The sequence below is a fragment of the Microtus pennsylvanicus genome, chromosome 10, assembly GCF_037038515.1.
Source record: "Microtus pennsylvanicus isolate mMicPen1 chromosome 10, mMicPen1.hap1, whole genome shotgun sequence".
Lineage (NCBI taxonomy): Eukaryota > Metazoa > Chordata > Mammalia > Rodentia > Cricetidae > Microtus > Microtus pennsylvanicus.
This window is the reverse complement of record NC_134588.1, coordinates 90,759,486-90,764,485: the sequence shown is the minus strand read 5'-3', so window position 1 is coordinate 90,764,485 and position 5,000 is coordinate 90,759,486. Positions and strand designations below refer to the sequence as shown.

Below are 5,000 nucleotides of genomic sequence, written 5' to 3'. Positions count from 1 at the left end.
GTTGCGGGCGTGAGAGGAGTTTGGGCGGCGTCGGAGAGGCGGTGGTAGGAGGCACTCACGGGACGGTGGGGTGGGAGCTGGGGGCGGGGTGCGTGAACAAAAAGGCGAGGTTGTCAGGAGTGGGATTCGAACCCACGCCTCCAGGGGAGACTGCGACCTGAACGCAGCGCCTTAGACCGCTCGGCCATCCTGACGACGGGTGTGGGCGCGCGGCGGACCTGTCGCGTCGGGGCGCCCGGGTTGGTGCGGGTATGGCTGCTCAAGCTGCGGGCGAGGAGCGGCGTCCACCGGGTCCACGTCGAGATGCTGCTAGGCGCCAAAGTCGCTCCCTGTCCGGGTCCCGGTCCCGTTTCCGGTTTGGCTCCCCACACCACCCCAGCCCAGGCGGGACCACCCAGGAACGAGAGCAGCGTCTCCCGCGGGCATGGGCGGGACCAGGGTGCTGGGATGCGAGGGTCGGACGTGGCTGCGGTTCCACGTCCTGGTGGGAGGGTCGTTTGGTTGCGTCGGGGAGACTTTGGGGATGGGTGCGGAGGTCGGCGGTGCTTCGAAGGCGGGGAGGGTGGCGGGCCTTGGAAGCGCGTCGGAGATGGCCGGCCGTCTCGGTGGCAGCGCCGTCGTCGTCGTCCTCGTTAGTATAGTGGTGAGTATCCCCGCCTGTCACGCGGGAGACCGGGGTTCGATTCCCCGACGGGGAGACATACCATTCCTTTTTAGCCAGACGGGCGGCCCTTGGTCCCTTGGCCAGCCTTGCTTGCTTGGCCCCTCGCCCCAATGCCAGGACAGTGGTCCTCTGGCCCAAGAGCCGGGCTCGGGCTGTCCACTGCCAGGCGGGCCCACATGCCTCCCGGCCGTCGGGTCCCTAACCTGGCGCCTGGCCAAGGGCTCTGACACCTGGGAACTCGACTTACACACACACACACACACACACACACACACACACACACACACCCCGACGAGGCGGCCGGGCGTGTGTCAGAGCCGGCGGCGTGCGACCCTCGGTGCCTGAGCCACCGCTGTGCCAGGCGGCTCTGGGTGGTGACGTGCCCGCTCGGTGCTGTCCCGGCTGCTCCCTGGCTCCTGTGGCCCTCGTTGCGTGAGCTGCCCTGGCCCGGTTGCTGCAGTCAGGAGGCGAGAGCGCCGCGCAGCACAGGCGTGTGCGTGCGGGAAGCGCGGGTGGCATGGGACGCTGAGGAACAACGCTTGCTCGGCGGCGGAGGCCCGGTTGTGGTTGGCGTGGGTGTCGGTGTCGGTGTCGGTGTCGGTGTCGGTGTCGGTGTCGGTGTCGGTGTCGGCTTTGGCTTTGACTTTAAGGTTGGGGCAGGATGGGAAGACCAGGTAGGCGACCGCGACATCGTCTGTGTCCGCTGGCTGGTGGCAGTCCCCGGCGTCGTGTGTGTGTGCGGCGCCGTGTCGGTGTGGCGTTGGTGGTATAGTGGTGAGCATAGCTGCCTTCCAAGCAGTTGACCCGGGTTCGATTCCCGGCCAACGCACAGGACCCGCCTTTTGCCAAGGTTCAGGGCCGACAGTGGCCCTGTCCTCCGGCGCCTCTCCGCCTGTCCCGAGACTGCACTGCGCCGCGGCGGGCCGAACGACCACACAATGGAAGGAGGTTCTAGACCTTTTGAGAGGGTGGCGAGCCGGAGGAGAAGGGCCAGGGCGAGGAGTTTTACCGGGAATTGGCGCCCGGCTTGCCGGAGAAGCGACAGAGGGCAGCGGGCAGCTGGCAGCGGGGGGCGGGCAGCGGGCAGCGGGCAGCGGGCATGGCAGGGAGGGGACGGGCAGGGCCAGGGGGCACGGGCAGGCGCCGATCGATCGAATGGGCGCCCAATGCCAGCCGCGTATTGCCGGGCGGCCGGCTGGGGCGAGCGGCTGGTTGTCAGGTTGGCAGACTGGCTGAGAGTCTGGCTGCCCGCGAGAGGCGCGCACCGTCGAAGTCTGGCCGTCGCTCCCTGGTGGTCTAGTGGTTAGGATTCGGCGCTCTCACCGCCGCGGCCCGGGTTCGATTCCCGGTCAGGGAAGCTTCTCTTCTTCCTCTCTGTAACTCGCCCCTTTCTTGACACCTTTCCGGCCCTTCCCTGCAATGGGGGCCCCACTACCCCCACTACACCTTTCTTGCTTTTTACCCAACGGCGTCGCCGCGACAACCTGCTGGCATCTTTGCCTCCGGACACCTTGCCACCTCACCCCCCATCTTGACACCTGTCCTGCCCCTCCCAGCACTTGGGGTGGGCACTACCCCCACATCACCTCTCTTACCTTTTGCCCAACAGCGTTGCCGCCAGACACTGCTGCTCCGCTCCACTAGTACGTACCTACACCCTCACTCGCAATCCAACAGCCTGCAGCCTCACCGGCGCTCCCTACACACACACTCACCAGCCCTTTCTTTGATTCCCACTCACGCCCACCATCTTTTCCTGCACACACCAAATCCTCAGGGCCTGTCCAGCTAAGCCCTGTTGCGGCCCGACACACCCAGCCTACACACCGCCACTGTCACACCGACGACACACAAACACCCGACACGCAGCGCTCCCGCGCAAGCTTCCGACCCACTCATGGAGCCCACTGCGTCTCCACCTCACTCTATCGCCTGCTCTTAGGTCTCCAAGAAACAGTCTTGCTTGCCCTACCTGCCACACCTGCATGCATCACACGCTCCCTGGAACCTTTCCTCTGCTCTTCACAACTGAGCAAATGCAGTGATTCGTTCCAGTCTACAGTGTGTGTGTGTGTGCTTGTGCAAATATGTCTGTCTCTCTGTTTGTCTATTTCTGTCCTTCTCTGTGTGTATGTGTGTGAGCGTAGGCATGTATATACGTATGTATGTATGTATTTATATATGCATGCATGCGTATCTTGCAAAACTGCAGGGTCTCTAAGTGATCGTTTATGGTGGCAGTGTTGGTATGGGATCGGGAGGAGAGCGCGTGTCCGTCCGTGGGTGGGGGTGCTCTGTGGGGTGGTGTTGAATCCGTGCTTTTAGCAGGCAGGGCGAATGCGCAAAGCACCTGGTGTGGTTACTAAGCTTCCGCATCGCCGCAGGGCGGACAGTGCCCGACCCAAGGCGCGATTTCCTCGAAAGCCCTCAGAGCGGCTGGGGGGGGGGAGGGGAGAGCTGAGGCCAAGCCTGGCTGTTTTAAGGCCGCTGTTTCTGCGGCTCCTTGTGTGCGCGGGCAAGCGGTGCAGGTGCCTGTGTGAGTCGGGATATTGGAGCGGAACCTCTTCCCACCTAGGTTTTGGGTCCGCTGCCGGGTGGGTCCCCTCGGTCGTGACCCTGTCAACAGGTCCGGGGCACGAAGACAGATGGTGGTGTGCTTACCGCTGGGTTCAGCTCCGCTTCGATGGGAGGCATAGTCTGTGCCCACCCGTGTGTGTGTGTGGGAGGGTCAGACACGCCTTTTCCCCACCCGACCTCAACCCAGTCCCCCCGGAAACCTTCCCAACAGAGGACACGGAGAGACACCCGTGTCGAGCTGGATCTGGGAAGAGTCGGTCCAGCAAGTTGCTGGGCCACTTGTGTGGCTCCCATGAGACGGTCATGGGAAAAAAGACAACGGAGAAGCCTACGCTGGCAGGTGTCCGAATGGGGCCGTCGCCTGCCAAAGGCAAGGATCCACGCTTGCCTCTGTGCTCCCTGGGTTCTCCTCAGCTTGGCCCTTCTGGCTGGGAAGAGGGACTCTGCTTGGATTAAAGGTCTCTCTAGCACGTGCCTGCGGTGAACGATCGAATGATTGCTGTGGGACAGACAGCAGACAGGCTACCGGTAGGGATGGTGGTTGGGGTGCGGGGGCAGAGCTGGGGTGGTTGTGGCCAGGGGCGTGCCATCCTTGGGCACGTGGTCCTGAGGTGTAGGCAGCAGGCTGAGCAAGCCAGGTGTGAGCACCTCCCCCACGGACAGCTACCTACCGCATCAGGTCCTGCCTCTGCTTTCCTACCGGGGCTGCCCTCTGTGAGGGACTTAGGAGCCCAAGAAACCAACACTTCTCCGCCCAAGCTGCTTTTGGTCGTGGTGTTTGATGGCAACAATCCCAAGCCTGACTCAGACTGAAATCGGTACGAGGAGTGGGGTATTGCTGGGACAGAGCAGATCCCATGCTTTCGGGATTAAAAGGAGCTCTTGGGGATGAACAAGAAAGGAATGGTTATGGTTCAACAAACGCCGGCTTCTGTGCCGCGTTGGAGCAGGGTCAACCGTGCTGCTTGTTTCTGGAGAACTTGACAAAACCCTGCACTCATCCGGGAAGAGAGACTCTCAGTTGAGCAGATGCCTCCATGAGATGATGAGTAGTCTTTTTTTCCCCCTTTTTTAAAATTGATATTCAGTGAGCTCTACATTTTTCTCTGCTCTCCTCCCTGCCTCTCCCTTCCCTCCTCCAACCTTCCCCCAAGGTCCCCATGGTCCCAATTTACCCAGGAGATCTTGTCTTTTTTTACCTTCTACTTCCCATATAGATTAGATCTATGTTACTCTCTCTTAGTGTCCTCATTGTGGTCTAAGGTCTCTGGGATTGTGGTTTGTAGGCTGGCTTTCTTTGCTTTATGTTTAAAAACCACCTATGAGTGAATACATGTGATAATCGTCTTTCTGTGTCTGGGTTACCTCACTCTAAATAACGTTTTCTAGCTCCATCCATTTTCCTGCAAAATTCAAGCTGTCGGGTTTTCTTTCTTTCTTTCTGCTGTGTAGTACTCCATTGTGTAAATGTACCACATTTTCCTTACCCATTTTTTGGTCGAGGGGCATTTAGGTTGTGTCCAGGTTCTGGCTATGACAAACAAAGCTGCTATGAACATAGTTGAGCACATGTCCTTGTGGCACGATTGAGCATCTTCTGGATTGGAGTATACCCAAAAGTGGTATTACTAGGTCTTGTGGAAGGTTGTTTCCTAATTTTCTTAGAAATCGCCACAGTGACATCCAAAGCGTTGTAGCCACGAGCTTTCATTCCCACCAGCAATGCACAAGTGTTCTCTTTTCCCCACAACCTCTCCAG

The 5,000-nt window shown here is 60.1% G+C and overlaps 4 non-coding genes across 4 annotated transcripts; 3 read left to right on the top strand and 1 right to left on the bottom strand.

Annotated features, from left to right (window-relative positions):
- Positions 1 to 111: 111 nt before the first annotated feature.
- Positions 112 to 194, bottom strand: Trnal-cag (transfer RNA leucine (anticodon CAG)). The gene has a single exon. It is a non-coding gene; the product is annotated as a tRNA-Leu (tRNA).
- Positions 195 to 626: 432 nt separating this feature from the next.
- On the top strand, positions 627 to 698 carry Trnad-guc (transfer RNA aspartic acid (anticodon GUC)). The gene has a single exon. It is a non-coding gene; the product is annotated as a tRNA-Asp (tRNA).
- Positions 699 to 1,421: 723 nt separating this feature from the next.
- On the top strand, positions 1,422 to 1,493 carry Trnag-ucc (transfer RNA glycine (anticodon UCC)). The gene has a single exon. It is a non-coding gene; the product is annotated as a tRNA-Gly (tRNA).
- A 456-nt stretch (positions 1,494 to 1,949) lies between these two features.
- On the top strand, positions 1,950 to 2,021 carry Trnae-cuc (transfer RNA glutamic acid (anticodon CUC)). The gene has a single exon. It is a non-coding gene; the product is annotated as a tRNA-Glu (tRNA).
- Positions 2,022 to 5,000: the final 2,979 nt, after the last annotated feature.